We start from the raw sequence: 26,796 nt of genomic DNA, 5'->3' as shown, positions 1-26,796 counted from the left end.
GGCAGGAGAATCACTTGAACCTGGGAGGCAGAAGTTGCAGTGAGCCGAGATTGCACTACTGCACTCCAGCCTGGGCAACAGAGTGAGTGAGACTCCATCTGGGGGAAAAAAAAACAAGAAAAGAAGCAGTGATATTTGTAATTGCTCAGTGAGATCCCAAAATGGGACAGGACTCTCCCATGAGGGGCATAAGTCACACTAAAACCCACTGCTGTGTCTCTTAGTCATTTCTTTACCCAAGTTGTGTTAAGATTTTTTCCCTACCATGCTAAGAATGGAACTAAGTCCTTTTTGATGAGCCCTAAATCCTGTGGCTTTGTTTTTCCACCATCCCATAAACGAGGTAAGAACAGTATTGGCACAGAATTATTTTAAACATCTGTATGAAAAATGGGACCCGCACGTTCTCACATGCTTCTGGTGTTGAGGCAGCAGTGATGGCTGGCGGAGAGGGAGATTTGACAGCTTTGAAGAAGATTCTGCTTAAGCCCCACGGCACGGTGTTCCTCTCTCCACCCCAGACATGACACTCGATGGCGGCTCTGAACTGGGCTCGTTCCTCCATCACGTTACCCCAGCTGGGTCTAGAGGGATGCACCTGATAGAAATACAATGTCAGTCTCGAGTGTGAGCCACGAATGCAGTTTTACATTTTTGAGCAGCCACGTTACAAGAAAGTAAAAAGAAAACAAGTGAAGTGTACTTGAAGGATGTATCTTTATTTAACCTAATACACCTTAAATATCACTTCAAAAGGAAATCAATATAAATTAAATCAATATTTTTTCATATGTTATAATTTATAATACCTTATTTTACATTTTTTTGGGCATTGAATCTTGAAAATCTGGTGTCTACGTTACACGTAGGGCACACGTTGGTTGAGACAGCCACATTTCAAGTGTTCAGTAGCTGCAGGTCACCAGCGGCCCCTGCATGGGACAGCAATTACGGGTCTGCTTCTAACATCTGCTGTGCTCAAGACATGCTAAGTACCAGGGAGTTCTTATGAGAAACTTCTGCCTTTGAGGACCTTATAGTCTTGTTTGTAAAAAATTTTCCAAATGAAACACTTGAAAAACAATGATAAATAGGTACAATTTAGTCCCCAAATAGATTTACCAGTAAACTGTTTTATGAGTGAATGTGAGATTGTGAGATTTTGTTCAATGGATGCCAAAAAAAAAAAAAAAACTTGAATATGTTCCTGAGGCAGATGCGCATTCAAGAGCTAGAAGCTGATGCACTGTGCTACAGTTTCCACTCTTGCCCGCGCTCTCTCCGTCTATCTTAGCATGCAACCTGAAGTATAAAGGCCTCCAGTTCTGTGGGAGGCGGAGGCGGGCAGATCACCTGAGTTCAGGAGTTGGAGACTAGCTTGGGCAACACGGTGAAACCCCGTCTCTACTAAAAAAAATAGCAGGGTGTGGTGGTGCATGCCTGTAATCCCAGTTACTCGGGAGGCTGAGGCAGGAGAATCACTTCAACCTGGGAGACAGAGGTTGCAGTGAGCTGAAATCACGCCACCGCACTCCAGCCTGAGCGATAGAGTGAGACTCCATCTCAAAAAAAAAAAAAAAAAAAGCCTCCAGTTACATCTGGATCTAAATCTTGGATTATAACACTCTGCTGCCTGCTATGGTGTAGGCCTATAAAAAATGACCAGCGTGCTAAGATGCTAAAAGGAGTGAGAGCACAGGGAGAGGGAGAGAGGGAGGTGAGTGGTGTCTTCTCTGCGGCAGTCTTGCTGGTTGTCCTGCTTACTGTATCTCAGCATCAATGGGTAGGATCAGGCTTAAAGGGGGACCCTGGACCAGCTGACCAACCCTGTCCCAGGAGGCAGCAGAGTGCTTCCCATGCAGCAGCGTGGCTTAAACACTGCGCTAGACAAAACAGATTAACTGAAGCACCTACTGGGGAGGAGAGCAATATTGCAGAGGCGTCTGCTCCCCTTCCAGGACAGTGAGAGGGTGGAGTGTGTGGCCAGGAAGTGAAGGCGGTCAGGACGGAAGAGGAAGGACATCAAAAGGCCGTACAGAGAGAATTTGGATAAATGGAGAGATGGGGGAAAGGCAAAACTGCCCTTAGATGTTTGAGACAAGAATGGTAGGTTCCAGGCTATGTAAGATCCTCCAAGGGATCTAATTAAAATTTCTCTCAGAAACGAAGATGAGTGATCAAAAGGTGGTTTGCATAGGAAAACAAAAACGGGTTCAAACGGTGACAACCCTACCAAATACCTTCAAGAGAAACATTCTATTAAATCGGAATCCTGAGTCCCTAGCAGGAAAGGTTTCCAAAGCTCAAAAGGCATAAAGTGACTTAAATTGCTGTTAAATTGGCAGCAAGGAAAACATTTAGCTGACTGTCAAGACGCAGCAGTGCCTGAAACTCATAGGTGAAAGCATTTTTTTTTTAATACCTGGTGCACCCAACTTTATTTTCATGATGTGGCCAAATTCATGTGGTCATTGTGCCATCTCCTTGGGTTCCTGTAGATCTGGGGGAATGGAGGAAATCTTCCTTTTAACAAAAAGAGGTGGCCCTCATCACTCTCCATGGCCAATTCCTTGTGAGGCATCTTCATGTTTCCCAATCTATAGGGCTCACCTTTGGAGAAGAGCTTTGAATCTCCAAGCTCACTGCCTCTTCAGCCTGCTGGTCTACCTACTCTTTCTGTGTTCTGCTGGCCTGGCTCTTTTTGCAGCAATACGGTTGGTATGGGCTAGAATGTTTTCTGAACTAGAATGACAACTCCCATTTCCTTTTCCAAACAAGTACTTTAAACTTTTTAAAATGTGTTTTCCCCAGAACATGAGATAATGATTACCAAAGAAGTGGCCATATTTGGGGGCGCATGGCTAATCAGTGTGTGAAAAATGTCAAGGGCTACAAACCAATTCAAATAGCAAGATAGTGGGGATTTTCCCTATGAAATCAATAGTTTAAAGAATGCTAATGCTGATGTTGACAAGGGAGTGAGGAAACACCATTCAAGTACACTGTCCATGGAGGAGAAAGTTAGAGGCATCTTTCTGGAAGGGCGTTTAGCTTGACAGCCTCGCTAGAGCAGAATATTGAAAGATAAATGTGGTAACGACAAGCTCATAACTTCTCAGTTCATCATCCACCCCTGAGAGATGGGAAGGGCAAATTGACAGCCTAATTTGGAGAAATTACGTATCCACTAGTCAGCAACCCTCCACCCCCCACAGATTTGTCCAGCAACCAACTCACAAGATCCACAGAAATGTTGTGTTAATGGATGAATGAGGAATAATGGAAATGTAGACCATGACCTTCCATTTCTTAAAGCATCCTCATAAATCAGTTGTGTTCCTATTTACAACAGAAAGAATGCTTTTCCCATTTGCCATGGAAAACTTGGGGTCCCATTGAATGAAATTCATTTTCCCAGAGGTTGAATTATCTTGGTCAAGGCAGATTGTGTCTTGAGTCACAAGGACACTGATGACTGCGTGTGTCTTGTTGGGCTGCTGGCCTCTATTCTCCTTCCTTGACTGTGGATATTAGAATAGTATTGTCGTGCAGAGCAAATCATTTTTGATAAGTATAAGTTTATTCCTTTAATAATTCTTCAAAACTGTGAAGTTCAGGAACTCTCCCTCATCTCCCACCCTCTTCTCAAATTTGATTGGCTGTTTCCTTTTTCTACAGCAGGATTATGTGTGTTTTCAAAGGCAGGGGATTCAACAGATAATTTGTGATAAAAACTCATCTCAGATTCTAGGGGAATGAGAGAACTGATGGTGCTGGTTTGAACTTTAGCAAGAGTATTGTAGACCAGATTTGATGTCTTATGGAAAATGTGCATATGTAGGGGTCCTGTCACCCATCTGTCTCCCCTACAAGACTGCAGTCACTTCCTGCTGCTTCTCCAAAACCCCAAGCGCTTGCTTTCCTCAGGGCCTTTGCATGCACCACCCCCTCTGCCATTCTTTCACATCATTCAGGCCTCTGCTCTAAAATTTCCTAGCCAGCATCCTTTCTTCTCTCTCTTTGTGCTTACTTCATCTTGTCTTCTTCGTAGAACATATTTTTACCTGACATACCGCTTTTCTGTCTACATTTTCCCAATAAGGATGTGAGTTCTGTGATAGCAGGGGTTTTGCCTTCTGTGGTTTCTGCTGTACCCCCAGTGCTGAGATGATGCCTCCACTTAGAGCCCCTGAGTATGGTTGTGCCAAAAGTCACCTTGCCAACACTCAGCCCAATGGCTAGGTCTGCCAAGGGGGCATTAGCTTGCTCAGAAGAGAACCTCTGCTTAGTTTACATAGAGGCATCCCATGAGCTAGTACACCTAGAAAGTGTTCAACACACATTTATTAGATGAGTGGAATGAACACAATAATACAAATACAGTGTCTGCAGCATGGCTTGGCACCTGGAAGGTGTGACGTAAATGTTGCTTCTGGTGCTGTTCAGCTGTTGCTCCTGATACAATTTCAACTCCATGGCCTGCATTAGAACATTTCAAAGAAAACATTTCCAATTTCCCTTGGCAAAGAAATCATAGACTAAAAGGCTTTCATTGGCATGGCATTGAGATCACATTTTAAAATAAGCTGATGAGTAAACATCTATATTCAATGAGAGGAAGGAAGTCACTTTCTTAGGCCCAGTGAGTACAGCTGTGTTTTCAGCATTTGCAGTTAAATAATGAATCATTCCATGATCTTTACTCAATATCATCCACAAGTTGCCTTCATTTATTTTGGTGTACGAGGAAGAAACACTCCAAAATGCCTCAGCATCAGACTGGAGAAAAAGCAGTGACCTGTGGACACCACTAAGAATTACCATAAGGAAAGAATCCTAGAGGGATCCCTCTGTGCTTGGAGAAAGCAAGCGTCCATGCAGTGTGTGAGCTAACCTGAAGAAGGATCTCTAATCTCAGAGTTTCAGGGCAGGGGAAGTGAGGGAAGAAGATGAGAGACAGGAGGATGCCTGCTCCATAGAGAGGGATTGTACAGGAGTGCAGTGTGCTCTGCTCATTTTCTTCTTTTGATTTTAATGAGTGTGAACTCTGTGGCCCTGCAGTGGCCTCTTGCTCTGGATCGAGCAGGGCAGTCACCCCTCCTCTTCCATCCTGTGAGGATCAAGCAGGGCTGTCACCCCTCCTCTCCCATCCTGTGATTGCTGGTGTTAGCAAGCCAAGAGTATTCATCTCACCTCTTGGTAGCCCTCCAAGCCTCTCTGGTTCCATCTCTGTGGATTGTCAACACCACTGCATTTCTCAGAACAGAAACTCGGAACTCCTTCCTTGCTCTTCCTCCCACATGAAACCCACCATCAAATCCTCTTGAAATACCCAGAAACTGTTACTGAAATGCCAGGAGCTTGGTCTAGGTCCTATTGCTCACCACGCGAAAGCCAATCACTGAGACCATCAGTATTGCCAGGGAAGAAGGGTTTTAATCAGGTGTTGCAGCTAAGGAGATGGGAGATCAGTCTCAAGTCCATCTCCCTGACCAACTAATAGGAGGGGTTTACATAGCAGGAAGAAATTTAGCCATGTGTGGGGAAAACAGGAATTAGGGAGGGAGTTGGTCAGCAGGAAGCAGGTGGTCCCTTAGGCAATCACGATGGGTGGAGGCTCTGGTGGGTCACTGTCCAGATGCGGTGACCTAGTGAGTTTCAGTTCCATGATGCTCTCTGGGAGGCCTGATGGTCAGTTTCCTGAGAAAGAAACTCAGATAAGATAAATGCAACTTTCTCAAGTTTCAAGACTGGGAGGATCATTTTCTAAGTTTTTTCAAAGAAACCATAAACATCAGTTCTATGGGACAACTGAGCTGATTTCAAAACCGGCCCTGCAGTTACATTAATTCACCTGTCGTGAAAAGCCTCCCTCCGTGTGCCTCCCTTCTTGTGCATGATTCCTTAATTCACCTGCCTTTGTCCGTCTCAGCCGACCACACCAGCCTACCCATGCATCTGCCCAGTGCCTTCCTCATCCACCAGCAACCTGTCTTCCCATCCATCCTCTTCCCAAGGCCATCCTTTCAAAGCACACATTGGATGAAAGCTACTCTCTTGCTCTCAACCCTGCACTGGTTTCCATCAACTTTTGAACAAAACCCAAGTTCCTGCCGTAGCCTACACCTGGCGGCCTCATCTACTGCATTTTCCACGACGTCTTCTCCCCAGCTTGTTCCACGTTACCATGTTTGTGGGCGCTGCTCCCTCTGCCTGGAGCTCCTCCCTCGAGACGCCCACAGCAGTCCCGCTCTTACTTCCTTCACATCTTTGCTCAGACGTCACCTTCTTTGATCACGTTTTCTAGAAATCTCTACATTTGTTTCCTCCTCCATATTCCTAGATCCCATTCACTGACACTGTTCTTTATATGTTTTATATATATTATATAAATGCAGTATATTTTATGTATGCATTCACTGACACCATTATATAATACATGTATGTGGGGAAATAAGGAAACACGTAATATAAACGTTATACACAAATTGTAAATATGTATATGTATATTTACAAAGCTCAGTGATGATAGGGATTTTTGGAAATGAATGAATATGGATGTGTTGCAATAAAACTTTATTTAAAAGGGGCAAGCTGGATGTGGCCCGCAGGCCATGTTTTCTGAAGCGTGGTCTAGAAAGCCACAGAAGATCATCGACAGCCCCAGGAGCTCTGCAGAGCCGAGGGCATGCCCTGCAGTTTTGCCACCCTCAGGCCCACCCTGCCCAGCTCTGACCACCCTGCTTCCTCCCACTTTGCCTGGTGCTAGAAATGCATGGCGATGGGCCCCCACCCGATCCCCAGGCAACATGGGCAAGGAAAAGTGGGAGCAGGAAGCCAGGTTTGTCGCTGCCCATGACTCTCAAGCCTCTCTGGGAGAGCCTGTGAAGTTGGTTGGGAAGCCGGCTGTATTTGGTTCTCTGCTGCCCAGGCCTGGCAGCAGCTCTGCAATGCTCATGACTCACTCTATTGATGCAAATGCTATAAAATTCATTTTGCCATTTTAGAAAACATACTTGCTTATTATAGCTCAGAGGTTCAAGAGCTGAAGTGTGCAGACTCTGGCATGCCGGGTGGCACAGGGAGGGAGGCCTTTCATGACAGTGTGAGTTCATGTACATGCAGGGCCAGTTGTATGCAGAGCTGGGCAGGTGGCTGGGTGCTGGAGGAGTGGCGTTGAGTGATGCAGGGATTCGTTGTGTGATCTTTCTTAAATCATCTCACTTCTCTGAATTGAAGTTTCTGAGGGATCCCAGAAATGGGTAAAGGCAGTGAGGTCCAAAGACAAACATACGGACCTTTACAGCTAATTGTGACCATGTGGAAATGCAGACCCAAGATCGCCAAATTTTCTGATTTTTTTTTTCCACCAGAAAGAACTTTTAGGGAGAATATATAGAAAGAAGAATGCACTTTAACATATTATTTGTATTCTTTCATTTTTATATTAAATGTCCTATTTTTAAATGTCCGAATGACACTATTCGGTAACTTGGGGCCAGGGAAAATATCTCCGTGGTCAACAGCAGTCCTGAGCTGCCATCTTGGATCATCTCTTTCTTGCCACACTGAGGAATGCATGAGGCCCTATTTGTTTTTTCACACTGAGGATTCTACTGACCTGCATTTTGCTTTTGTTGGTTTTTGGAGTTTAGTGATCCGGTGTGAATAAAATGGAAACAGCAAATTTGTTGACAATTCCACCCTTCCTTCTGGAGGGAGAGAGAGTAAGAGCAAGTGTGCTTATAATTAGCAGTCATTTCACCCTGAGTCCAGCCAAAGGGGCATTTTCAAGCATGATCTGAGCTCAGACCTGAGCGCTGACAGAGCCTCGCTGATGACTTCTCCATGCTAGACAGAGAAGCAATCTCATTTCCTCCTGTAAGAAGCAATCAGGATGTATTGCTCTGTTCTCTGAGGCTGGTGAATTTATGATAGGACAAGAGTTTCCTTTGCAATTTGAGATGCATCGTGTGGGTACAACCTGGACTGAGAATTCTGCATGAGGTGAACAGAAACCCACCTTCATTTTCCTTCTAATACACACCCGGATCTTTCACATAGGCTGGTTATTTTAACTTTCCCAATGACCCCACAGAGGTCTGCGTCAGGATACTCATTTCTCCCGGAGAGGGAGGTGAGACTTCAAAGAGGTTAAATCATTTGCTGATGGCAATACGGCAACCATGTGGGGGTGCTGGAAGGCCTCCAAGGTCCTGCCCTGCATCTCTGTTGGCCTTGTACTGTGGGGTGATGGAGCCACCTTCTTTCCCAGCCCTCCTCCCTGTCTTACGCTGCCAGTGGCAAAACGGGATTCATGAAAATAAGTTTCAGTCTTACGAGTGTCAGCTACAGAGGCCGAAGGCAAACCTTTTGAGATAAAGCCAATAAGCGAAACTGTGGCTTCATGTCTGCTTGAAATGCATTCTATGGAACCAACCCCAGCATTTGCAAATACACAGCTGCAGTCGATGTTGTGTTTAGGAAGATCTGGGGTGTAAGAGGCCCTGGTGGCATCATTGTTCTCCCCTGGAATCCCATCCAAGGCACCACACTGCATCTGGCCATCATGCCTCCTTACTGAGAGTTTTCTTACTAAGATTTGTGAGAGTTTCTCAGTCCCTCCTTGTTTATTGTACCTTGATACTTTTTTTTTTTTTTTTTTTTTTTTTGAGACGGAGTCTCGCTCTGTCGCCCAGGCTGGAGTGCAGTGGCCGGATCTCAGCTCACTGCAAGCTCCGCCCCCCGGGTTCCCGCCATTCTCCCACCTCAGCCTCCCGAGTAGCTGGGACTACAGGCGCCCGCCACCTCGCCCGGCTAATTTTTTGTATTTTTTAGTAGAGACGGGGTTTCACCGTGTCAGCCAGGATGGTCTCGATCTCCTGACCTCGTGATCCGCCCGTCTCGGCCTCCCAAAGTGCTGGGATTACAGGCTTGAGCCACCGCGCCCGGCCTTGTACCTTGATACTTTTTAACAGTAGTGGCCAGATAAGTTGCAGAATATCTCCCAATTTGGGGTTGCCTTGTGTTTTCCTATGATAAGAATGGGGTTCTAGGCTTTTGGAAAAAGTACCCCAGAGGGGACGTGCCCTCCCCATCACGCCATGCCAGGGGCTTCACAGTATCAGTGCGACTTGCTGCTGGTGCTATCAGGCATGGTCACTCGGTGAACGTGGCATCTGCAAAGTTGCTGTTCCTCTCTTATCTCACTTCAGGAAGCAAGTCGCCAAGTCCAGCCCAGGGTTGAGAGGAAAGAAATTAAGCTCTACATACTGGGATTTTATTTGACTTAAATTAAATTTAAAAGTAAATAGCCAGGCACGGCTGGTGGCCACCATATTGGACAGCAGGGACCCGCAACAACTTGTATACTCCAGGGTCCAGTTGGTTGGAGAATAGATGATTGCAGAAGTCGGCCAATCTGTAAGTGGAAGGGTTACTATGGCTGAAATAAATGGAGGTCTAGATACTATCGTGCAGTTGGGGTATGGTGGTGAAATTTTTTGATGCTAATGAAGAATTCTAAAGACGTTTTGGAAACCATTACTGGAGGGGGATTCATAAAATCCAGCAAGAGCTTGGTCTTCATTCTTGAGACTTGGTTATTTGGAATAAATTCAGTCAGTCAGTGTTAAGCATAGAGATGAACAGTGTTGACCTATTCTGGGGGTCATGGGCCTTTCAGGAGCCCAGGGATAACCAGGGGATGATGTCTGTTAACCCAAAATGATATTTATGTTTATAGGTGAGAACCTGTCCCCCAGCTCCGCATGCCCGTCTGTCTCTGCGTCTCTCTCTCTCTCGTTTTTGTACGCACCCTCCACACTATTACTTAAATGCCTTATGCCTCCTTTTTTCCGTCCATAAAATGGGGATTAAAAATAATGCTGCAGCTAGGCGTGATGGCTCACGCCTGTAATGCCAGCACTTTGGGAAGCCGAGGCGGAGAGATTGCTCGAGCCCGGGAGTTTGAGGCCTGCCTGAGCAAATTGGTGAAACCCTGTCTCTACAAAAAATACAAAAAAAAAAAAAAAAAAAAAAAAAAATTAGTGGATGTGATGGCGCATACCTGTAGTCCCAGCTTCTTGGGGGGCCTAAGACAGGAGGATCCCTTGAGCCCAGGAGGTTGAGGCTGCAGTGAGCTGAAATTGTACCACTGCACTCCAGCCTGAGTGACAGAGCAACACCCTGGCTCAAAAAAAAAAAAAAAAATATATATATATATAAAATATATATTATATATTATATATATTATATATTGTATATACCTTTATATATTATATGTATTATGTATTATATATATTTTTTATATATATAAGATAGAGCTGCGTTTTACATGCTTATTGCAAGGATTAAATTAGTTAGTCTATGTAATGGTGTTTAGATTAGTACTTGTGCAGTGGTTAGTCACTGTTGTTATTAATATTATTATTTTTAGAGACAAAGTCTCATTCTGTTGCTTGCCCAGGCTGGAGTGCAGAGGCATTATCTCGGCTCACTGCAGCCCTGACCTCCTGGGCTCAAGCGATCCTCTTGCCTCAGCCTCCTGGGTAGCTGGGACTACAGATGTGTGCCACCATGCCCAGCTAGTTAAAAACAATTTTTTAAATTACTTTTTAGTTGAGACTGGCTTTTGCTATGTTGCCCGGCCTGGCCTCAAACTCCTGGCCTTATGTGATTCTCCCACCTGGGACTCCCAAAGCCCTGGGATTAGGACCGTGAGCCACTGCACCCGGCTGACTAAGGTTCTTTTTTCAAAGCATTATCATAAATTCATCGGCCCCAGAGAACAGAGCAGCAGCTGCTCACTAAGGAGGAAGCTGGAACACTCCGAGGCCCTTGCTGCAGGGAGCCAGCCAGTGATCAGAGGTCAGCAAAGGTCTGACGTGAGCTTGCTAAAGGGCAGCCAGTGAACCTCCAGTGAGCTTCAGACAGGCTTTCCTTAGTCACCAACATCTTCAGGTGGGGATGTTTTACATAAAAATATTGATTTGGTTTCACTTCAAAAATAATGGTGGCCCCAATAATGGTGACCCGTGTTCCTCATGGGCCACACCTAGCTGGAGCTGAGCGATGGACCCTTTCCTAGACAGGTAGACACTTTCCTCTTTGTGCCAGTCCTAATCGCTATGGATGATCTTCAGCCAGGCTGCTTTGCTTAGACGTAACTCCTAGAGGCATCTGGGTTCGGACTCTCATGGAAGGGACACCTGCCAGAATCTCTGAAATCACCACCATTTGGTTTTTCGAAGACAGAATCTATGACATGGGTGAACTTAGCTATGTTCATACCTCTGCAGGCATCACTGTGCTACACCAGAATGGCTTCTACAGAGAAGCATTGACAGCACCAGAGTTGGTAAAGATATGAAGCCACAGGGACTCTCACACTTCCCGCTATATTTGCATATATTTAAGGGACACGAGTGCAGTTTTGCTACACGGATATATTGTGTAGTGAGGCCTGAGCTGCTAGCATAACCATCACCAGATTTTTTTTTTTTTTTAGTAGAGACGGAGTTTCACCTTGTTGGTCAGGACGGTCTCGATCTCCTGACCTCGTGATCCACCCACCTCAGCCTCCCAAAGTGCTGGGATTACAGGCCTAAGCCACCGCGCCTAGCCAACCATCACCAGAATATTATACATTGTACTCATTAAGTAATGTTTTGTCATCCACCCCCCCCCCCCCTTCCATTCCCCTCCCCCCCCCCTCCCACTCCCTCCCACTCCCCACTCCCCACTCCCTCCCACCACCCTTCTGAGGTTCCAGTGTCTATCATTCTACTCTCTCTCTCTCTCTTTTTTTTTTTTTTTTTTAAGATGAAGTTTCGCTCTGTCACCTAGGCTGTAGTGCAGGGGCGTGATCTCGGCTCACTGCAACCTCTGCCTTCTGGGTTCAAGCGATTCTCCTGCTTCAGCCTCCAGAGTAGCTGGGATTACAGGCACGCACCACCACGCCTGGCTAATTTTTGTATTTTTAGTAGAGACTGGGTTTCACCATTTTGGCCAGGCTGGTCTCGAACTCCTGACCTCAAGTGATCTGCCTGCCTCAGCCTCCCAAAGTGCTGGGATTACAGGCATGAACCACCTCGCCCAGCCTATCATTCCACTTTCTATGTCCACGTGGGGACACTGTTTAGCTCCTACTTGTGACTGAGAACATGCAGTATTTGACTTTCTGAGTTGTTTCACTTAAGATAATGGCCTGTAGTTTCATCCGTGTTGCTGTAAAAGACATAATTTCATTCTTTTTATGGCTGGACAGTATTTCATGGTGTATATGTACCATATTTTCTTTACCCAGTTATCCACTGATGGATATTTAGGTTGATTCTCTATCTTTGCTGTTGTGAATAGTGCTGTGTTGAACACATGAGCACAGGTATCTTTTTGACACAATGATTTGTTTTCCTTTGGGTGGATACCCAGTAGTGGAATTGCGGGATGGAATGGTGTTAATAGTTCTATTTTTCGTTCTTTGAGAAACATCCATAGTGTTTTCTAGAAAGGTTATACTAATTTATATTCCAAATTAGTGTGTAAGAGTTCCCTTTTGTCCATATCCTTGCCGGTATCTGTTATTTTTTGACTTTTTCATCATAGCCCTTCTGAGCGGGGTGAGAAGATACCGCATTGTGGTTTTAGTTTGCATTTCTCTAATCAGTGATGATGAGCATTTTTTCATATGCCTGCTGGCCATTTGTATGTCTCCTTTTGACACTCCCCACTTTTCTAAAAGCTGTTTAGCAAAAGCTAAACACATGCATCTCGTAAGATGTAACTCCTAGGGGCTAAACATATACATCTCATTAGACGTAACTCATAGAGGCATCTGGGTTTGGGCTCTCATGGAAGGGACACCTGCTGGAATCTCTGAAAGCACCACTATTTGGCTTTTAGAAGACAGAATCTATGACATGGGTGAACTTCGTGTGTTCACACCTCTGCAGGCACCACTGTTCTATTCCTAGATGAGTAGTCCTGAGAAACATGCACATATGCCTCCAAGAAGACGTGCTCAGGAATGTTCTTTGCAGCGGTATTTTTAATGGTCTCAAGCTGGAATCACCCCATTGTTCAATAACAGTTGAACATAAATAGGTAAATCTTGGAATATTTATACAAGAGGATACTACACAGTAATGAAGGGCTGCCATTTCACAGATGTGTGTGCGTCCTAGATAAAATGTTGAGATAAATATCCACACATTAAAAATCTATATTTTATTACATTTACATAGAATAGAAAAACAGGCAAAACACATTGATAGGGCGAGAAATCAGAACAGTGGTTACCTTTTGGGGACTCTCAGCTGGGAGGAGGCAGGGGAGAGGTTTTGAGGTGGTGGCAAATGTCCTGCTTCTTCATCTGGATCGTCGTCATACAGATGTGTGTGTACTTTGTAAAAGTTAATGGAGTTATACACCTATGATTTGTGCATTTCATGTGTGTTTTACCTCAACGAGTTAACAAAAATACCTGAAAACATCCATCTGGAAAGGAATTTTGTCTGATTTCCATGGCCATAGGTATATCACTTGATGAGCAGAAGATAGATTTGGATCTAAACTAAGGACACATTTTCTAATACTTGGAGGTCTCCGAGTCACGCTGTACATAAGGCAAATTCAATCGGTCATCGATCAAGGTGATCAGTCCTTGGGGAGAGAAGTGTGGTCGTCTTGAACGAGCAGGCCACGTGAGGAGCTGCTCAATTTGTCCGAGTTCACAGCCTGAGTCTGCGTCGTGGACCAGCTTGCAGAACCACCAGTGTCAGTTGCTCACGTGACTGAATGTGGCCTTGCTCAAGAATTTGAAGTGTGGTGAAGAAAACCCCTACGTTGGAAGGAGAAGGTGAGAAGACAGAAGCAATTTAGGGAGTAGCACCATATTGCAGCAGTTCTCATAAATCAGCTCTTGAAAAAGCAAGTGATTTTTTTAAAAAGGCAATCAAATATTTTTCATTGCTTTGTCATTTGTGGCAGAGTCCTAGGAGGCACATCCTTTACGTTAATGAAGTTATAATTGATAGGTTTTCCTTCATGCAGTAGCAGCTGGCAAGCTCAGAGCATCAATGTAATGTTCAGTCAATAGGTTAAAACCCTTTTTATGTGATTTCTTGGTATAAGGTTTTCTATATATTGTTTCCTTTTTCTTTGCAAAATTGTTATTCTTAACTGCCTTATTGCATAAATATTTTTAGTACAAACATTCTTAAATCATTTGTTGGTAGTTAGGGGAATATAGCTTATAAATTACCATGCATTATGTAGTCTGAACAAGCATTTGTCACGTTTTGTGCAGGGGTTTAGTTCTAAAATCAACAGATTATACCAAAATCACATATAGAAAAAAATTACCCTTGCAAGTCCCTAGGGCAGGAGCCATAGTGAACATATCAAGTCTCAGTAAGTTCCCCGGGTTAAGTTTCCCTCTAGTATTGGAGCAGATTGTTGTTGATTGGTAGAAAACCAAATGCAGTGGCTGGTTGTGTTTAGCGGTTCCACTGTCCCAAGGATGGATGTCCGTACACTTACGCACTCGGGTGAGATTCTTTCAACAGGAGACACCCAGGGAAACATACTGTTGGGACATAGGTTTGTCTCTTCTCTTATAGGGTGGGTCCCCAACCCCTGGGCCATAGACCAGCACGGGTCTGTGGCCTGTTAGGAACCCAGCTGCACAGCAGGAGGTGAGCAGTGGGAGAATGAGCATGATCGCTTGAGCTCTGCCCTCTATCAGACCAGCAGCGGTGTGAGATTCTCATGGGAGAGTGAACTGCACGTGTGAGGGATCTAGGTTGCATGCTCCTTATGAGAATCTAATGCCTGATGATCTGAGATAGACGTTTCATCCCGAAACCATTCCCCCCACCCCAGTCTGTGGAAAATTTGTCTTCCATGAAACTGGTCCCTGGTGCCAAAAATGTTGGGGACTGATGCCTTGTAGCCCTTCAGACTCTTGCTGGGAGGTTGGGTGACATCTTTAAAACAAATTGACGTAAAATTCACATAACATAAAATTAACCATTTAGAGTGAACAATTCAGTGGCATTTAGTACATTTGCAATGTTGTGCAGCCATCACCTGTATCTAGTTCCAAAGCATCCTCTTCATCCCAAAGGAAACCCTGTGCCCGCTAGGTAGCCCCTCCTCTTTCCTTCGTCCTTCCAACCCTGACAGCCACAAATCTGCTTTCTGTCTCTGTGGATTTACCTATCTTGAATATCTCATGTAAGTGGAATCATACAACATGTGAATGTTTGTGTCTGGCTTTGTCTACCTAACGTGATGTTTTTGAGGTTCATCCCTGTTGTAGCCTGAATCAGCATGTCATTCCTTCTGTAGGCTGAAGAATCTTCCACTTTCTGGATGGACCACATTTGGTTTATCCATTCATCCATCAGTAGACACTTGGGTTGTTTCTGAGTTTTGGCTATTATGAATAATGCTGCCATGACATTTGTGTGTAAGTATTTGAACACCTGTTTCCAATGCTCTGGGCGTAAATGTAGGAGCAAATTACTGGGTAAGGTAGTGAGTCTGTTGAACTTTCTAGGGAACCACTAAACTTTTTCTGCAGAGGCTGCACCATTTTACATCTCCACTGGAAATATATGAGGGTTCCCATTTTTGACCTCCTCAGCTGTGTGGCGTAATTGTTCTCTCCTAAGTTCAACCCCATTGTTTTGGTAGAACGGGGTTCCCTTTGGGGCTGCCTGTGTTCTGATTCTACTGACTAATATGAAGCAAATTTAAATTTAACCCTGCTTCTTTTCCACTGGGAGGTCAGAGCATGCGTTGCAGATACGTGTAAGCTGATGAAGTACAATTATTGAGAAACATTTTTATTTTAAGTTCTGGGGTACATGTGCAGGACGTGCAGGTTTGTTACATAGGTAAACGTGTGCCATGGTGGTTTGCTGCACCTATCAACTCATCACCTAGGTATTAAGCCCAGCATGCATTAGCTATTTTTCCTGATTCTCTCCCTTCCCCTACCCTCAACCTCCAACAGTCCCCAGTGTGTGTTGTTCCCCTCCCTGTATCCATGTGTTCTCATCATTCAGTTCCCACTTATAAGTGAGAACTTGTGGTGTTTGGTTTTCTGTTCCTGCATTAATTTACTGCAGATAATGGCTTCCAGCTCCATCCATGTAACTGCGAAGGACATGATCTCATTCCCTTTTATGGCTGCATAGTATTCCATGGTGTATATGTACCATGCTTTCTTTATCCAGTCTGTCATTGATGGGCATTTGTGTTGATTCCATGTCTTTGCTATTGTGAATAGTGTGAATAGTGCTACAGTGAACATATGCTTGCATGGATCTTTATAATAGAATGATTTATATTTCTTTGGGTATATACCCAGTAATGAGATTGCTGGGTCAAATGGTATTTCTGGTTTGCTGGGTCAAATGGTATTTCTGGTTCTAGGTCTTCAAGGAATTATCACACTGTCTTCCACAATGGTTGAACTAATTTACATCCCCATCAACACTGTAAAAGTGTTTCTCCGCAGCCTTGCCTGTGTCTGTTGTTTTTTGACGGACTTTTTAATGATCACCATTCTGACTGGTATGAGATGGTATCTCATTGTGGTTTTAATTTGCATTTCTCTAATAACTGGTGATGTTGAGCTTTTTTGCATGTGTTTTTTTTGCCACATAAATGTCTTCTTTTGAGAAGTTTGTGTTCATGTTCTTTGCCCACTTTTTAATGGGTTTGTTTGTTTTTCTTGTAAGTTTGTTTAAGTTCCTTGTAGATTCTGGATATCACACTTGTGTCAAATGGATAGATTGCAAATATTTCCTCCCATTCTGCAGGTTGTCTGTTTGCTCTGATGATAGTTTCTTTTGCTGTGCAGAAGCTGAGAGAAGCCTTATTTAAAAGGTGAATGTAAATGTCATAAACTTGCCTGAGAATCTGCTTCATGTGTTATATTTTTCCACTTGAGCTTGTCTCTAACCTGTGTTAGGAACACAGTTTTTAAATAGCACCATGTGCTTCCCTGCAATTGCATTATTGGCATATGTGCAATGCTGAAATATCAAACAGATCAGGAATAGCATGTATCAGTCATGGTTGAAGCAAGTTTCTGAAAATAGAAGGGAACTGAGAGTTTTGGAGTCGCTCTCTCCAGCCTCCCCCAGAACCGTCCCCTGACACTGGGGAACCAGAAGCAATTGTTTTAGTGCCAGTCCCTTTATTAGCATAATATTTCACATTCAAATTGCCCTTTACGACTTGAAAAGTACATTTTTGTAAATCATCTCATTTAAATTGCCAGGAATACTTAGACTAAACAGTTTTCCCCAAATTACATCTGGTCCATGTTAGGATAGGCTTCAAACCCAGGTCCTCTAAGCCCTAGTGGTCCCTCCACACCCTGGGATAACTTAGCTGACTGCCCTGGGCCTTGACCTCCAGGGGTGGGCGGGAGTAGGGCTCAGTAACCATCAGGACCCTGGACAGCAGCAACCACTCACCTTCCACCCTGTGGTTTCTCCTCTCCTTAGTTCAGACTCCCTCTCCAGGCTTCCCACCACTGACTTTTCTTCCCTTCCCTTCCTTCCTTTTACTCTCCCACCCATGCCTTTAGGCTAGAACCACTTATGAAGCCTTTTCAGAAAGAAAAAATATTACCAAGCACACTCCAGTGTTGACTTAGATTATTTTTATTATACGTTATTATAATTGATGATTACATCATTCTTATATGACATTATTCTACCAGACTTGTATATTATAACTAAATAGTCTATGTTTGAGCATAATATGGTTATTTATAATTCATAATGTAATTACATGTGTCCAGAGATAAAACTGGTTATAACATTTTTATGGCTTTTCTAAACCATAAGGCCAAAATGAATTAGCAGATCAAAGAGAAACAACTTCAAGACACCAATAAAATTCAAAACCCAAACTTGCTGTGACTTAATGTGTCATATGATATTTAACTTAAATCACTTTTCCTCTTATAAGTAAAGTTAATGCCTTTGTACAGTTGGCTGGAAGTTGGCTCGATTCCTACCACTGATCTCTTTCAAACTCTTGCAAGATCTTTGATGCCTGAGCCTGTAGAAGTCCTTTGGCTTTCATCGAGCACAAAAGCACCATTGAAGTTAGCTTTCATTGTCTTTCAACATCTCGGGGCAGTCAATACGGCGATTCTTCAGGCCAGCACAGGAGGGCCCAAAAACCCAAATGTAGATGTTGACCTTTGGTCCTGAATAGGGCACAAAATTGTTCCTTTATACATTCTTTTAGATTTCATGGAAATAAAAATACCAGGAAATATTTTTGTAGGCTCCCAAGACTGTATCTGCAGTCCCCAGTGCAAGGGAAGATGCCCCAGGCATTCCATAACCCCCCACCCCTGCCAACTGGAGGCACTTCCAAACCTTCCTCTGGGCCTCGGGAAGGCGTGACCCAGGGAAGTGCTGGGCGATGCTCTTCCTAAGGAGAGTCAGAGGCGAATTGGGGCGGGGAGGAGGGGTCTCAAACCTGAGAGTTGCACGGCCCGGGGTTAGGTCCCACCCCTCCAGGTGCTTGGGGGGCTGCTTGCTCAGTTACTTAACCTCCTTGTGCTTGAATGTCTTCCCTTCACAAGCAGGATAGCAAGAATGTCTGCCACATGGCAGTGCTAGGAGGACTGGATGAGATTTCGAAAGGAAGAGGAGGAAAGCAAAGAGCCTATGTTGGTTCTTGGCCCAGTGTAGAAGCCCAGGGGATCAAAGCTGCTGTATCATCCAGCACGAGCTCTTTGGGTCATCTCCCCCAACACGATCTCGTCCCCAAGTGCCCCGTCCTTCTCTCTGCTGCCCTCATGCCTTCCCCTTGTGTCCATCTGCACCTGCCAATGCCCCCATGAATGTTACCACTCTCAGCCTTGACTGGGCTTCCTGGAGGGCTGCTGTTCCCGGCAGCCACCCACAACCCACTCGCCTGTGGGAGGAAGGTGTTACTGACTCTGTCACTGCCTCCAGGGCCTTCTTCTCCACCTTCCTTAGTCATCCATGCCCCTAGAAGGCTCAAATCATGACCTTGTCTCTCTGTACCTCTTCTCACCCAGCGCTCTGCAAAAAGCATCTCCTCCCTCTTCCTTTTTATCTCCCACCCACTGACGCTGCCCTCTGCTTATCCCATCACCAGAACCTCTCCTGGAGGTCATGGAGATGTCCGCGATGCTGCTTGGTTTCTGGGCGGTAGCTGACCTGCCGGTCCCCCCTCTCAAGACTCTGGCCACTCAGCTTCTAGGACAGCCCAGGGCTGGCTTCCCATTGCTTCTGCCCTGTACTCTACAGGATCAGCTCATGCCCATTTGTGATGCTTAGGCTTCTCCCAGCTGTCTCCTGCTCCTTAATCTTGCTGAGAGCTCCTCCCCTCCCATGACTCAAAGTGGCATCAGTATCAGTGCAGTTCACATCTGGGTCTGCGTCAGGCTCTCCCTCCTGAGCTCTGGGCCATGTGGGGAACTGTCCCCTAAGCATTCCCACCGGGCCTCCTGTGGGGTCTCACACTCACCAAGCACCAGCGCAACCAAACATGCCCCATCCCTTAAATCTGCACTTTCTCCCTCCTCCCTGCCTCTGCAGCCCCCAGCCAGATTGTGGTGCTGCCTTCTCTAGTCACCAAGCCATGCTATTTCACCTGCTCTAATAACTCCTGAGCCCGCCTTCGTCTTTCTGCTGCCATAATCTCAGTTCTGGCCACTGGCACTTGTCCCCTAAATGAGTGCAAATTGGTCTCTTTGGCTCCAGCCTGACCCCTCTTCAATCCGTTTAATGTCCAGGACAGTGTTTCCCAAGTGCAGATATTATTTTTCTATTATTTCACTTAAGCACCTTTGACAGCTTCTGCATTTCATTCTGAATAAAGTACAAATTCCTCAGTGGGGCTCACGAAGTCCTCGCCACCCAACCCTTCCTGCTTCTCCACACCTGCTACCCCCAGTGCCTGTCCAGCCAGAGCCCAGCTGTCTGCAGCTCTCTGCATGTGGTATGTCCTCTCCGCTGTGGGTCTGTGCATGGGGCTGGTCACTTGTGAGGTGTGTCCGCTGCTCACTGCAGCCTGGCTGGGCTCTGCTTAAGGCCATCGGGAATCCGGCCTGGTTCATGCCTCTGGCACCACAGACAGAGGACAAAAAAGAGCAGAGAAGAAGCCGCTGTACTCTTGGGAGGCTGCATTGCATTCACGTAAGAATTGACTGCATTCATGTGATCAGAAAGACATGACGGGTTAATTACCACGTCCACTCTCTCACTGAGGTGCTTCCCGTGTCCAAATCCTCCCCTACTCAGGAGCAGCGTCCATCTCCAGGGCTGGGAGCACCACCCAGCATCTGAAGGCAACCTCTTTACTTCGAGGCCAGCAGAGCAGAGGCCGTGAGGAAGCGTCTCGCCGGGGCCTGTCCGGCCAGCGGATTGGATGTTCTTGGTTTTGAATCCTGTAGCGTGGATGCCAGATCCTGAGAGCCGGAGGCCTTGCTGTGCCCTTTCATGCCTTGGTTATGTGTTTGTGCTGGGTAGACCCTCTTCCCCACCTCTGAGACCAGACCTGAATAAGGAGATACTGAGAATTCCTCTCGCCTCTCCCCATAGCAACCGGCGTTCCTGACATCCCAACTGGGAACGCCCTGCGCTGTCTGCTGTACCCACAAGACTGGGGGCAGGGGCTGCTTCTCACCCACTCGTTCCGGGGCCCCTGCTGAGCCCGGCACTGGCACATACACACTCAGTGGTGGTGGTGGTGGAGGGATTATTGAAATGAATAAAATTGACAAGTTATGGAAAGAACATGCTTTTTCCTTCCTCTTGTCAGTTTCTCCCCCAGAGAAGTGGCCACCTTGGCCATTGGAATGGGGATTTAACTGGAGCTCCTGATGGGGAACGGAATGTCTTTGGAAGACCCAGTTTCTTTCTTGATAAGCCCTTGAGCTGCCTCGGGAGACTCCGGGAAGCCTTCTCTCCATGTCTCGCTGCTTTAGCAGGGGCCATACACTAGCTCAGGCTGCCATAGCTGGATCCCACAGACCGGGCAGCTTAAATGACAGAGCTCTCCTTTCTCACAGTCCTGGAGGCTGGAAGCCTAAGCCCAAGGTGCTGGCTGATTCGGTTCCTGGTGTGAGCCACTTCTTGACTTGCAGATGGCTGTTTTCCCACTGTGTCCTCACATGGCCAGGTGGTGGGTGGGGGACAGAGAGAGATGGAGGCAGAGAGACGCCGCTGCACACAGAGAAATAGAGACAGAGAGGCAGAGAAACAGAGACTCAGAGAAACATGGAGGCAGAGAGAGAGGCAGAGTGAGACTGGGAGAGACAGAAGGAGAAGCAGAGAAACAGAGACGTGGAGACAGAGCCAGGAAAACGAACAGAGAGACAGACATAGAGACAGACAGTGGCAGAGGCAGAAAGAAAAACTGAAACAGAGGCAGAATGAGACAGACAGAGAGAGGGAAAGAAAGGCAGGGAGAGAGACCAAGATCGCTCTCCTCTTAGAAAGCCCGGACCCTATTGGATTAGCATCTCATGACCTCATGTAACCTTCCTTACCTCCTAAGAGACCCATCTCTAAATATAGTCACCCTGGGGCTAGGGCTTCACAGTACGAATTTGGGGAGATGCAGTTCAGTCCACAGCAGAAAGGGAGGCAGCCTCAGGCACTGTGGGCCATCCTACTTGGAAACCCATCTCCTCCTCCTCTCCCTGCACACAGGAAGTCCACACCCCCCTGGGGCTCCCTGCACCTCCCCTCACACAACCTGCTCTTGGACTCTGCACAAGTCCAGCTGCTTTTATGCAGCGCCCCACCTTTAAGTCGAATTCCGCCGTGGATGTGTTTGTTTTGGGAGGGAGTCTGTGGTGTGTGTTTTGAATTAGTAGCCACCATATCCAAACAGGGATGTTTTGGATGGAAACCCAGTGTCCCAGCTCCTAAAGACAGACAGCTGTCAGGGCCGGTTCCCGTCCCCACGTGGCACCCGCCGGAGGGACAGGGTTGCAGCCGCCCTCTAAGAGTGGGGCCTGGGCCAGCCGGTTGCGGCGACCTCTAGAACGCCTGGCCCTGTCCTGGCGTGTGTGTTACACGCCTCTCCCTGTGGGCAGTGGCGTTTGAAAGACTTGCCTTGGCCCTTTTCCCTCCTGCCTCATCCTTATTAGAATTCACTTTTTGCCCATGATTTTGCAACACAGCAGCTAGAAAATCAAATAAGGCCGTTCCTATTTAATGTGTTGGTGGATATTAATGGATTAAAAGATCTCCTTAACTGCCAGTTGTGTAGCTGCCCTGGGAGGGGGATTTCAGGGACACGTGGACCTAGGAGTCCTCAAATCCAACCCCAGAATGCTCTGGTGGGTGTGTAAGTGGAAGTAAGGAAGAACCCCTCCTGTCTGTGGCTGCAGACAATTAACTTCCACAAACTGTGTGTTTTGATTCTTGCAGGGCAGGCCCTGTCTCATGAGGGCATCCACTGGCTGGGAAACCCTCTTGTGTGTGGCTTTAACCTCAAAGGATTAGAGACTGAAATGAATCCCGTTGCAATGCTTACGTGTCCTTCCCCGAAAATAAAGCCAACGCATTTCTGAAGAAGCAAAAAGATATCTGGAAGCTGGGTTTTCTCTTTTCACGATTGTTATTTCAGGTCACGAAGCTGAGACGGGGGTGGTTCCTACAGCTGGAGCTCAGAACGTTCTCCCCGTCAGGGTCCCAGCAGCGTGGGAGTCATGGGCTTCCTGTCACTAGGCGGGGGGCGTAAGTCATCACACTCAACCACTGGCACTCAGAGGTGGTCAGAACTCAACAGCGTCAAAGCCCCACGATGGCAGACCCAGCGAGGGTGTCAGTTACACTGTAGCGTGGGACCGCGCGTGCATTGGTGTGATCTGAGGCAGTGAGGTGCTGGTGCCTCCCTCTAGGCTGTAGAAAACCCTGTTACTCAGACAGAGTGTCAGATTATATTATCCCCCCCACCCCCCCCAACAGTCCTCCTCTTCCTCCGCCTGGGGACTCTCACGGCTGGTGCCACCGGTGCTGGCTGCTGGCGGACTCTCGTTTTCTCGTGTTGCAGTTCCAGGCCCACATCTTGGAGGCCTGATCTCAAGCGTGCAGCCAGCACGTAGGTGATCTGCATTTTGCTTGGTATTCCTGCAGAATTGCTTCAGTGGTGCTGATTAATTCAGAAAGGCTTGATTAGATTGGGGTAGTGTCCGCCTCCTGGGTAGTACACAGGGTCAGTTACGAGGCCTTCCAGGTTAAGCCATCTTGCCTTTCAGCGTCTTCACAGGATCAGAAGGGTGAGCCGTAGGCGTTTTCTGAATTCCCCCCCAAGGCCTGCAAACACATGCGTGTCAGGGCGGTATCTGTGCCTGCCACTGCAGGGGACAGTGGGGACCAATGTCAGCTTCCCTGTGGAGCTGCTTGTGGAACCACACGTCCCCATGCCCACCTCTGGGCTTCTTCAGGGTAAACATGGACAACGTGGGATGCTCATAATCTGGCAAATAAAGTCTCATAGTTCAAGGAGGCTCAAGCTGGTACCTTTGCTGTTTTCTTTGTGCCTTTACCTGGCGTCTTTGTCACTGAATGAGTTTCCTTTACTATCATGGTAGGAAGGGCTTTGGCACTTGGCTAAGTTTTTTGTGATTCTTGAAGTGTGAGGTAGGGGGTCGTTAGTTTCAAGACAATGTTGCTTTTCCGTAGCTCTCCCTGTTACTGGCTTTTGTTTTTTTGAGACAGAGTTTCACTCTTGTTGCCCAAGCTGGAGTACAATGGTGCGATCTCCCATCACTGAACCCGCCTCCCGAGTTCAAGTGATTCTCCTGCCTCAGCCTCCTGAGTAGCTGGGATTACACGCATGCACCACCATGCCCAGCTAATTTTTTTTTTTTTTTTTTGTATTTTTAGTAGAGGCGGGGTTTCACCATGGCCAGGCTGGTCTTGAACTCCTGACCACAGGTGATCCGCCCGCCTCAGCCTTCCAGAGTGCTGGACTGGCTTCTTTTAAGGTAGGGTGCATCCAGTATAGTAAGTGGTATCTGAAGTGCCTATTCACGCTTGGACCAATTTGGGAAGCTACATTGGAAAAAGATGGAGATGTTTCTCTCCCTTTGCATGGGTTGGTGTTTCGTGGACAAGATTTAGATCCTGAACTTTTTTCCTGAAAAGATTGATCTCATTTCATCAGGTTAAGCAGCTGACCTTGAATCACTAAGATGGAATATAAATAAAATAAATAGATGTAAGCATTTCTATAACCACCAGAAAATGGGGTGAAAGACCAGCCTTGCTTATCCTCCCTGTGCTCCTTTCCTGCAATTCACTCTTCCTAAATGCAACGCAGAGAGAGGCGGATGGCGTGAACCAGGTGGCTGTTTGGTGGCAGAACGTGCAAGAGGCAGGCAGTCATTGCAATGCCTTCAGGAGGGAAGGGGCCACTTGTTTGAGCCTTGACCCTGTGCAGTAAGATGTACTTAGTGTCCCGTGAGATTGATGTCCGCAAATCCTCCCAACATCTGCTAGGGCTGTAGCTTTTACATCCTTAAGTCACAGAGAGTGCAGGGACGCCAGGCAGCTTGTCCAAGGTCACGTTTAAGAAGAGCTCCAATTCGTATTTAGGCAATTTGACCTCAGAACCCATCATCTAACCCCTATTTCAAATGTCTCCTGTTCTCAAATTCTCTGAGCTATGGCTGCCTTAGTTTACCTTGGGGCATGTTGGCCTCTGAGGTCAGCAGCCAGGTGTTTTGATTAGCACACCCATCCCATTCCCTTAAGACCTCCAGGGATTCCTCCATGTGGGACATGCTGAAGCGTCTGCAGTTCTCTCAAGCAACAAGTGTGGGACTAAATTATGATCTGCTTTACTTGAGAAAGGCAACAATAAGTGTTATGCCATCCAGACCGTCTCAGAAGACAGAAGAGAATTGCTCCATTATCAATCACTTTCCCTAAGGTGGGGGGATCATTGATTCCCAGAACAAAGCACCACTCTTTTACATTTGGGTTCCATCGCTATGTTTTATTGCTGTGAAAATGTAGGTGCCATAGAGTAGCGGAGCTCATTATGACTGTGGCTAAGAGAAAAGGAAGGTTGACTGAAAAACGGAAGCTGAAAGTAGCCAGGAGGAGCCTCTCTTCTCCTGGGAAATGTTGAAACCACGTGATTTCTTGCTGCTTTCTATTGTGTGAATGGAGCCTAGACTCGTAGCACTTGAAATATTGTAACAGAGATGAACAAGATCAGTTCAAGATGTGAGTGTCCCACCAGTATTAATTCATTTAGGGTGTGAACAGAGAGCAAACTCGAACAACTGGGAAAAAGAGAAGTTCTGGGAAAAAGACAAGTTCTCAACCTGACAGCTGGTAGCTGGTGTAGTTCCAGCCGTCTTCCACTGTGAGTCATTGATTATCCTTTCTGCTTCTCTTTCGACCTTTTGGAATGGATGTCATTCTCTCTTTTAGGATTCTCAACTTACTTATTGAAGTCCTTTTCAGGTTGCTTTATTATTTTTACTTCTTCTGGAGTAAATTCATCCTGATTATTAATTTTGTGGGATCTCTTTAGTAGGGTTAGTTTTCTTTATGTGTTCTGGAATTTCTTTTTCAGATTCATCTTGAATGGGAGATTCTTAATCCCATCTCTGTGCTCACTCTCCCTGTCTTACCTATTTGTAGTTACTGTAACGCACCCTAGGTGCTCACAGTCTTGAATTAGATTTTATTATTGGCAGCTCTGAGTCCCTGTGCCATTGTGATATTAGAGAGTAAGACAAGTCCTAAAAATGAGTCTAAAAATGAGTCATCTCCCTCTTGCCTCTCTAGGTGTATCACCTCATAAAAGCTCTGGCTCTAAGCAGAGGCGATGGATTATTTTCAGCTTTCTTTGGGGGCTTAACTGTTGCCTCGGGTCATGTGATGACCTTAGTTCATGTCTCTTGTCTTACGTGGAATACACTGCATCTTGGATATCCTGAAAAAGCTGGACTCTTAATTCTCCCTGCCTATTTTTGGACTCTGAATCTAGAAGGTTCCAGGAGTTCCACTCACCACATTGTGTTCTAGCCATTTAGTCCTTAGAAAGCTTTATCTTATTTTTGAGTGGCTAAATATTTCTAACCTTTCTCTATCTATTGTTTATTGTGGCTGTATGTTTGGAGCAATGTTCATGGGGAAAGGGATGGGTCAAAGCTTATTAACAACTCCAATTGATGAGAAGTTCTATTGCTTTTTTAGGACACAGACACTAAGTGATTACTATATATTATTGTATTATATTCTAATCATCGTAAAGCATAACCTGATTGCATTTTGCAGAGTTGGAAACTTATGGTTTGGAAAAAAAGAGATGACTCCCAACTCATACACAGCTTATGGACTGCAGAATCAGTGCTCAACCTTGGGTCTCATTTCCAAATCAGAGCTCCTAACCACTGCACTCGACCAAGTCTCGAAACACTGGGGCACCACCTCACATGTCCTTTCCTTTTGTCCTAGGAAAATGAACTGAAGGATGCCACCCAGGGAGAGCATCGCCTGAGATCCCATCATGCAGGCCTTCCCACAAGGGCCCGGCAGCATGACAAGGTAGCTGATACCACCATCCACAGACCATCTGGGGCCCTGGAGGGAGGGGGCTGGGCCAGGGAGGAAAGACTGGGAAAGGGCAGGGAGGAATCACTGAACACCAATGTGAGGGTGGCCTGAGAGGCTGAGCCAGGTCTCTCTCACTTCTTCACGTGACCAGCATGTGAGGCACCCAATGATGTCTCATCCACTGTCTTCTGGTTAT

At 46.1% G+C, this 26,796-nt stretch overlaps 1 protein-coding gene across 9 annotated transcripts in view; it reads left to right on the top strand.

Annotated features, from left to right (window-relative positions):
- The window catches only part of RIMBP2 (RIMS binding protein 2), a 319,920-nt gene that overhangs the window by 170,192 nt on the left and 122,932 nt on the right, over nucleotides 1–26,796 (top strand). For 8 of the 9 annotated variants that reach the window (XM_025402100.1, XM_025402097.1, XM_025402099.1 and 5 more), the window contains one exon: nucleotides 26,502–26,591. The exons of the other annotated variant lie outside the window; for it this stretch is intronic. The gene's annotated coding sequence lies outside the window, so the exon portion shown is untranslated. The remainder of the gene's footprint in view (nucleotides 1–26,501; nucleotides 26,592–26,796) is intronic. 9 annotated transcript variants of the gene reach the window in all.

This window comes from Theropithecus gelada, chromosome 11, assembly GCF_003255815.1.
Source record: "Theropithecus gelada isolate Dixy chromosome 11, Tgel_1.0, whole genome shotgun sequence".
NCBI classification, from domain to species: Eukaryota; Metazoa; Chordata; class Mammalia; order Primates; family Cercopithecidae; genus Theropithecus; species Theropithecus gelada.
This window is presented reverse-complemented; position numbering and strand designations above follow the sequence as displayed.